Source organism: Megascapheus bottae, chromosome 35, assembly GCF_031878675.1.
Source record: "Megascapheus bottae isolate mThoBot1 chromosome 35, mThoBot2.hap1, whole genome shotgun sequence".
Classification (NCBI taxonomy): domain Eukaryota; kingdom Metazoa; phylum Chordata; class Mammalia; order Rodentia; family Geomyidae; genus Megascapheus; species Megascapheus bottae.
Window position 1 is genome coordinate 6,250,579 of NC_143543.1, and position 9,652 is coordinate 6,260,230.

At 37.2% G+C, this 9,652-nt stretch overlaps 1 pseudogene; it reads right to left on the minus strand.

Moving 5' to 3' along the window:
• Window positions 1-9,318, minus strand: part of LOC150042562 (vomeronasal type-2 receptor 116-like) — a 306,813-nt pseudogene extending 297,495 nt beyond the window's left edge.
• Between the last annotated feature and the right edge of the window lie 334 nt (window positions 9,319-9,652).

Below are 9,652 nucleotides of genomic sequence, written 5' to 3' on the forward strand. Positions count from 1 at the left end.
TCTTGGAAGTCCTTAAAATGTTGGAGGATAAGGTTTAGGGGTGTTGCAAGCTCATTACTCCCTGTATGACCCATTTTCATGTCGGGTGGTAAAGAGAACTACCCAATAAGGGGTTCTTCATGAATAGTCAGCATGAAAATGTCAACTCCTACAAGACAAGGATCAGCTCTAAGATGCACAAATACCAAGATGAATACAACTGCTGTACAAACACAAAACTACAGTAACACACCCATCGTACCTGGAGACTCTCTCTCCCTAATCTCCAGATGTGAGCACCGGGAGTCTCGAACTCCCTATTTTTGTGACGACCGTCTTTGTCGTGCCCGGGAGACTCGAACTCCATGTTTTTGCGACGACCCTCTTTGTCTTGCCCGGGAGACTCGAACTCCCTGTTTTTGCAATGAACCTCTGGAGTGATGGGGCGTCCCTGCATCCACTCCGGCCCTAGGGAGCTATACTGCGTCCAGTTTCTCCCCAGTGGGCCACTCCCCTGGAGCTCCCCAACAAAAAGGACAAAACATAAAGACCAAAGAAAAAACTAGTGCTCAAGATCTTACCTCCGGAGGTTTTGTTCAAAATTTTGATGCTGGCTCAGTCCTCATCTTTTGATCCCGGAAGAGCCCCCAAATGTTAGGGTCCGTGATCAAAGGAACGAGTCTGACTCAGTGTTGTTTTGTTATTGTTGAGTTAAACACTGCTTACGCATTCAGTAGCAATCCAATTAACAATCATTACAATATAAAAACTCCCCAGTATCAACTGTGGAGCAGTCAGGGTGCATGTTGACCATCAGGAAGGAAAGCAGGTTATCAAGTCTGAGTAAGGAAAAGTGAAAAGTGATGGCCCTTAAGACATCCCATCCGTGTTGTGCAAATGTAATACTCAATGTAGATTGAAGCTCTGGTGTTCACAGTAGTGATAATAGGCATAAAAATGAAGCGGAGAGGCCAGAAGTTTGGCCTAGTGGTAAAATGCTTGCCTAGCATGCACAAAGTCCTGGGTGCGATTCCTTGGTAACACATACACAGAAAATGCCAGAAATGGTGCTGTGGCACAAGTGGTAGAGGGTTACCCTTGAAAATGCCCAAGGACAGCGCTCAGGCCCTGAGTTCAAGCCTCAAGACTGGCAAAATAATCAAGGGGACATTTAAAGGCTTTCTACTCCCTGAAATGATAGTTCATGAGATGGGAAGGCCACTCAAAGTGGTAGCAAGTATATCAGGGAAGTACATCTTAAATACACTAGTATTTTATGTATTTATAGATTCACTGAAAGGGGAAGATGTATGATTGGATTGAGTCCCCTTTCATTAGGATGATGTCCCTAGGATTCTGATCACCGTATTTTCACAAAACCAGATGGAAACTCCATTACCATCATGGTTGAATGATGTCACATACTTTAACGTTATAATTCCTGCTGTAAGGATATAGGAAATATCTTCTCAAACACACAAGAAAAAGTAAAGAAAAAAGCAACAACTGTTTTAGACTCAGAAAACCAAGATCAAATATAACTCATAGCAAATATACCGGTGATAAAACAAGACTCAACCCAGTACTGATGGCTCACATTTATTATCCTAGCTACTGTGGAGGCTGAGATCTGAGGATCATGGAGCCAGTTTAGGCAGGAAAGTCCATGAGACCCTCATGTACAATTCACGATTATCACTCCCCAAACTAGAAGTGGCGCTATGGCACAAGTGGCAGAATGCTAAACTCTGAGTACAAATGCTCAGAGACAGAACCCAGGCCCCATGAACTCTATACACACACACACAGGAACACGTGAAGCTGACTTTCAAGCATCATCTGGGGTGGGGCAAATCTTTCACTTAGTCTTGCACATTTGACTTCATGTGACAATTCTTGGATCCTATTGGCCTTCATGTTCCTAGACATATTATTGCTAGGTATTCTCTGTTCTTCTCCTGATTAAAAGAAAAAATGACAAGCAAGGATGTTTTTCAAATAAAAATCAAACAAAATTCTTTGAAATAGGAAATTTAAGTAGCCAACTAAAAGGAAATCACATTTATAATCTGAAAATAAATACTACATTGTAACATTCTTCTATCTAAATCCTACAACAATTACTCTTGGCCTTTCTTAAAATGCAAAATCTAGTCTCACCACTTTTGCCTCAATTCTCCCTTTAGGTTGAAAAGAATATGTGGCCTGTATTTACTTTTCTTACTCCAATATGATAGCAGAGCTGAAACACTGATATCTTAGAAGAGAGATACAAGCAACTTTGGTATGAAATGTGTTCTAATGCAGTATTAAGAAGGGTAATGCAAATATATTGCACTAACCTCAAACATTGTAGTTATGGTAAAATTCCAATGACGCATTTTCTGAGAACATTTTCTTCAAAGCTCCTTATTCCTTGGAATGAAAAAGATTTTCACATTTCAAGTAGAAAAAAAAACTGTTTAGGGACTAAATTTAGATGCTTAATTCTCATTGAATTTCAAATAAAGGAACTTAAAATCTTATGTTTTCTTAAAGATTGCAACATATCTACTTTAACAGTCCTTTGGTTAAAGATAAAATAGCCTTTTGTTTGGGTTTTTCTTTTGTTTTGTCTTTTAGTCGTGGGGCTTGAACTCTGGGCCTGGTCTTCAGCTCAAGGCTATTGCTCTACCACTTTGAGCCACAGCACCACTCTGGCTTTCTCGTAGCTAATTGGAGATAGGAGTCTCATGGATTTTTGTACCTCGGCTGGCTTTAAACCACATTTCTCCGATCTCAGACTCCTGAGTATCTAGGATTACATGAGCCACCAGCACCTGGCTTGAAAAATGGGTTACACTGAAAACTGAACATGAACAAAAATCCTGTACCATGTCACCCTGACAAACAGTTAAAATTCCCTGACTTCTTCTGACATTAGGGAGAAAAAGGGTAAAGAATCCAGATGGAAATAATGATTTCTGTTTTGGTACGTTTTGTTTTTGCTAATCCTGGGTCTTGAACTCAGCACCTGGGCACTGTCCTTGGATTTTCTTAAGGCTAGTTCTCTACCACTGGAACCACAGAACCACTTCCTGCTTTTTTTCTGTGTATGTGGTAACTAGAGGTAGAGAGCAAGCAATCTACCACTAGGCCACAGTGCTGAATTGAAAACTTGGGGCTTTACCAATGTTCTGCCATAAAACAGATTTCCCAAATTCCTGACCACTTCAGAACCACTACACAACCAAAGATTCTTACACTGAAAAAAGTGAATCTGATGTCTGAACTTATACCATTCTACTATTCACATACCCTCTCTTCAATGACAATAAAAAATAAAATATCAATGTAAATAATATAAACATGAAAAATGAAAAAAGGAAATAATTTCTCAATGGAAATGAAACAATTTCCAGCAAATATCAGACACAAAATTTATAAGACAACACACTAGAAACTGGAAAGTGTAATGAAAGTGTTCACAGGCACTACAATGAAAAAAAGCCCCCAAATCAAATGAAAATTATGCTTGTATAAGAAATATCAAGGAATAATTAGATGTCATCAAAAGGACTACAGAGAAATTATGCATGTATAAAGTCACTTTAAGAAAGCCATTACTACATTTGCTCAGTGGGTCACTAAGACAAGAGGATAAAAAATCATTCATAAAGATAAAAAAATTAATGAAATAATACAGCATGAAGAAAAGTAAAATGAAGAGACTGTATTACCAGCTTCTTCACTGTAGGAACTGGTTAAAGGAATTTTCTAGAGTAGGAATATGTATGTTAACTCTGATCACAAAAAAAAAAATAAAATTGCAGGGTCGGGAGTTTGGCCTAGTGGTAGAGTACTTGCACGAGAACCTAGGTTTGATTCCTTGGTACCAAATACATAGATAAAAGATGAAAGTAGTGCTGAGGCTCAAGTGCCAGAGATCTAGCCTAGACCTAAGAAAGTCCACAGACAGTGTTCAGGCCCTGACCTCAATTTCACTTCTAGGAAATAAATGCAGTATAAAATATAATTACATGAATGTGCAGAAAAATATCAGCTGAATTGTGATGAGTGCACAGAAATCATTGCTGCAATTCATGGCATATTCCATCTATTGACCTCTTCTAACATGACAGAACATATCATGACAACAACTTGGGCTGGAAACTTTTTTTTATTTTATTTTTAACTTTATTTATTGTGACAGTCCTTGCTTGATCTCAAGCATGGTCACTGTTCTTATACTTCTTTATGCCCAAGGCTAGTAGTCTACCATTTGAGCCACAGTTCCACTTCTGGCTTTTATTGGTGGATCTTTGGAGATAAAAGTATCACATACTTTCCTGCCTGTGCTAGCTTGAAATCATAATCCTTAGATCTTAGGCCTCCTGAGAAGGATTTCAGCCAGGAGCCACTGGCAACCCACTGGAAATTTCTATACACACATAGTGCACTTATGTCATTTATATTATGTAAACAGTTGCATTTACTGTATAAATCTGAATATTTCTGAATAACAGTTGTATTCTAACCAAATAATTCTCAAGTCTCCACTTTATATGTAACACATTTCCCATTATGCCTGACCTAAATTCTGTGATCATCAGCTTTATTCCTCAGATATTTCAAGTACCAGATGTTGATTCATTCATGATAGAAGAGAATGTATAAAATTAGCAGAAAATCAAGAAACACAGCCAAGACAGATTTTGCTCATCTAGGAAGAAATTGCCAGGGCTTCACGGACTGGAACATGAATTATAAACAACACACACATCTCAATACATTTCACCTTTCAATGGCACATGGGAAGAACAATTTTAGAAATGAAAAATCTGCATTGTAATAGTAAGAGAAAGTGCGTTCCAGAATTTTACCTCATTTTTGGAAAGCTGGACCAGTGGACCAGGAGGAAGCACAGGTACTTTTTCCATAGTATGACGATAGTGTATAATCTGTTTCTAGTGACACAAAGATCACACACACACACACACATACACACACACACATACACACACACACATACACACACACACACATACATACACACACACACAATGCTAATATGAAGCAGAAAGTCCTAATACCAGCAACTCGTGGCTCATTTGAAAAGGCCAAACTCGGTGTCTGCCCTGTGCCAGGAGAAAATGGAAAGAGAGGGGCTGCAAGTTTGGTCTAGTGGTAAAGTGCTTGCCTAGCATGCATGAAAACCTGGGTTCAATTCTTTGGGGACACAAACATGGAAAAAAACAGAGGTGGGGCTGGGAGTTTGGCCTAGTGATAGACTGATTGCCTATCACGCACGAAGACCCGGGTTCGATTCCTCAGTTCCACATACATAGAAAAAAGCTGGAAGTGGTGCTGAGGCTCAAGTGGTAGAGCTCTAACTTTGGAAAAGTCCAAGGACAGTGCTCAGGCCCTGAGCTCAAGGCCAGGACTGGCAAAAAAAATAGAAGTTGTTCTGTGGCTCAAGGGGTAAAGCTCCAGACTTGAGAAAGCCCAAGAACAGTGCTTAGGCCCTGAGTTCAAGCCCCAACACTAAAAAAATAATAAAATAAATTTTATAAAGGAAAGAGATTTATAAAACACCATCCCTAGGTGATTATAAATCAAGAGAAATTGAACCAAGGAATTACTTAATATCTGAATTAAGAACCACAGTAATTCACTTATGTTCTTCTAATAAATAATATCAAGGACATGTACCCTATTAGTTTTTAAAATTTAGAAAGAAATATTGACATTGATGAGTTGTTGTAGACGGTTGGCCAGTATTTTGTTGAGAAGTTTTGCATCGATGTTCATCAAAGAAATTGGTCTATAGTACTCTTTCTTTGATGAATCTCTGTCTGGTTTGGGGATGAGGGTTATACTGGCTTCATAGAAAGAGTTTGTTAAGGAACCTTCATTTTCAATTTCATTGAAGAGCTTGAGGAGTATTGGTGTGAGCTCTCCTTTGAAGACCTTATAGAATTCAGCTGTGACTCCATCAGGCCCTGGGCTTTTCTTAGGTGGAAGTTCTCTAATTGCCATTTCTATTTCAGAGCTTGAAATAGGCCTGTTGAGTTGGGTTAGTTCTTCTTGGTTCAGTGTGGGTATGTTAATATTGGCTAGGAATTCATTCATTTCATCTAGATTCTCAAATTTGTTGGCGTAAAGGTTTGAGAGGTATTCCCTCATGATATTCTGGATCTTAGTAAAAAATTACACACTATGATCAAACTGGATTCATCACGGAGGCAAAGCTGGTTCAAAATATGCAAATCAGTTAATATAATTCAAGACATCAACAGGAGGAAGGACAAAAATCACATGATTATATCAATAAACGCGGAAAAGGCATTTGACAAGATCCAACACCCCTTTATGTTAAAAACTCTGGAGAAACTAGGAATCCATGGAACATTCCTCAATGTAATAAAGGCTGTATATGAGAAACCCACTGCTAGTATTACACTTAGTGGTGAAAAGCTAAAGCCATTCCCTCTAAAATCAGGAACGAGACAAGGATGCCCACTCTCTCCACTACTCCTTAACATAGTACTAGAATTCCTAGCCAGTGCAATAAGGCAAGAAGCAAGCATAAAGGGGATCCAAGTAGGGAAAGAGGAAATAAAATTATCCCTCTTTGCAGATGATATGATTCTGTATTTAAAGAATCCTATAGACTCTACTCCCAAGCTCCTTGAGCTGATTCAAAATTTTGGAAGAGTAGCAGGCTATAAAATCAACCCTCAAAAATCAACTGCCTACAGTTACGCCAACAGTGAGAGGAACGAGGCAATAATCAGGAAAGAAACTCCTTTCACAATAGCCTCAAAGAAAATAAAGTACCTAGAAATTATCTTAACTAAGAATGTAAAGGACCTTTTTGATGAAAACTTTAAAACCCTAAAAAAGGAAATGAAAGCAGAACTAAGGAAATGGAAAAAACCCCAGTCTCCTGGATTGGAAGAATCAACATTGTGAAAATGACAATCTTGCCAAGGGCTATCTACAAATTCAACGCAATACCCATCAATATCCCAATGTCATTCTTTAAAGAAATAGAAGAGGCAATTCAAAATTTCATAATAAAAAGACCCAGTATAGCAAAAACACTTCTTAGCAGAAAGAACAGCGCTGGAGGAATTTCAATTCCAAACTTTAGACTCTATTACAGAGCTAAAAAAAAATCAAATGTGTGTCAGTATCTGTTTAACCTTTTTCCTAATTCTCCCAAAGTTCTATTATTTGAAATAATTGGTTTATGAAACACAGTATTTCTACACATATAAATCCAGTCCGTAAATTAAATGGTGTTGTGGTTTGCACAGCACGTGACCAAAAAAGGCTTATGTGCTACCGGTTTGTTCTCTAGTCTGTTGAAATACTGATAAACATGAACATTTTAAAATTCAGAGATTAATATTGAGAATGTAAATCTTTGTGGCGCATCCTTGAATTCATGTCATTTCATGTCTCCTACTCATCTGTGAAATGGTAGAGAGCAAGGATTAAGAAACCTCTTTAGAATTAAAAAATATGCTGTAAGTTAAAGCACAGAGCTCCCTATTTAGGATTATGTGAACCACATATACATATTATCTTCTTACTTTTCCAGTATCTGTACTGTGAGAATCTTTTTCTCACAAATTCAATGATTTCTTTCAATGATTCCTTTCTTAAAAATATCTGTGTAGCAGACCAACCTACAATTAAATGAACTTCCACAGAAGAGAGCAAAATAAACCATTCAAACCCATAAAGTGATCCCTGAGACAATTTATAACAGTGCTAGAACATATGAAGAAATATGCAAATTGCATTTTTGATAATATTCTAAATATATTTAGAAACAAACTTTCACTTTCTTAGGGGGATGCTGATTCTGGAGTTGAATTCAGGGTCCAGACACTGTAATTGACCTTTTCTTACTCAAATTTGCACTGTACCATTTGACCAAGTGCTCAAGCTTATTTTATTAGTTATATATTGACTGAGCAACACAGACTTTGCTATCCTGTCAGTCTTAAAATTCATCTGTAGTTTATATATGAGCAAGGCAGCCTCCTGATTAGATAGGACTACAGGCATCAATCACAAGCACACAGACCTGATTTTGTGGTGGTTAAATTAAGATAACTGTTTTCCAGGTATTCCTGCTTGGATTGAATTCAAACCCGTGATAGTCAGACCTGAATAGCTACCATTATATTAATCACTTGTTCCCATCCAATCAATATACAGTTTTAGGGTAAAGTTAACTTCTATATCCTTAAAATATTTCCATTAAATGCAACCCATGCCTGTCAATTCTATGGTCCACTCTATCATATCTTCAGCTAAAAACAGTTGATGACCATGTAGAACATTTGGAGAAAATTTTCCTATTTTCACTTAAAGATAAAGGCATTCTGGAAAACTCCATATGTTCACAATGTCATATTCTGCCACCAATTTTCTGTTGTCATCTAAAATCACCTGATACCCAACAGGATAGTAAAATATGATTTTTTGAAAATAGTGTATCTGAAAGAGATACATTGTCTTATGGTGAAGTATATTCCAAAGTTCAGATAGAAAAGCTGAACTGAAAAATGTTCCTGATTGTTTTTAATCTCTGATTCCGAATTCAAGGATAGAAGAAACATCTAATGAAGTACTCCAGAGGTAAATCTTTGAAATAGTAAAAATAATCTTTCTGAATCTTGATCACTTCACAAAGGAGTAGAAGGCCTTTTTGCAAGAGAATCTTATTTCACATAAATAATCATAAATGAGACATTTATCATATAGCAATTTCCATTTTGCCATAAACATAAACTCTATCAGTGTCTATAGTTCGAGTTCCTGAAAATTGTAATTCCTACAGCAGAATGCAACTAGGTCACTTAAAAAATATATATATATATATAGTTACTTTTGTTCAGTAGACCTTAGAACCTAATAGGGAAATGTATACATTTGGTCTTTTTCAAAACATTAGTTATAAATATATTGAGTCTATTTGTAACTTGAAGAATTTGTAAAACATGGAATTCATTTGGTCCTTGTTATTGGCATGTTCTTCCTTAAGAGCACATGAACACATATTTAATTGCCTAACAAAGATTTACAGAAGTATAATTTCTTCAGTTTTGGAAAAATATCCAAATATTTAATGTGATATAGTAAGAAATACTTCTAGAAAGTGACTTGGCTCATAGTTTGAGCCATCCAAATGAGAAGGCCCTACCTGTACAGAGGAAGATACTATCCCTTTCCTATTTCCCATTGTTTGTACTTCTGTTTGATGAAGAAGGAGTTCATGCAGACCTGGGCCACAGCATACACAGCGTTGTACATATTGTTACTAAGTTCAGACATAGTCATGTCAAAAATGTGCCTAGGCAACCACCACAAGAAGGCTTCGTGAGGACAGTTTTTCCATGTTACTCAGTCAGACTCAGAATGTGAACAATTAAAAGAGAGAAATCACAGCCTAGGAAAGAACAAGTCTTTTGGCTATTTGGAGGGGCTAACTGCCTTGAAAAAATCTGTGAATCCAGAAACCTCTGGGTAATGGTGTGAGAAAATGTATGGCACATGAAATGAGCCTTGCATGATATATGTTCTCCTTGTGTTTAAATCCAACTGTGAGTTCATGATACAAACTTTTCCTTTTATTAAGTACTGTTCATTACACATCATTAAATTTAATAGCGAT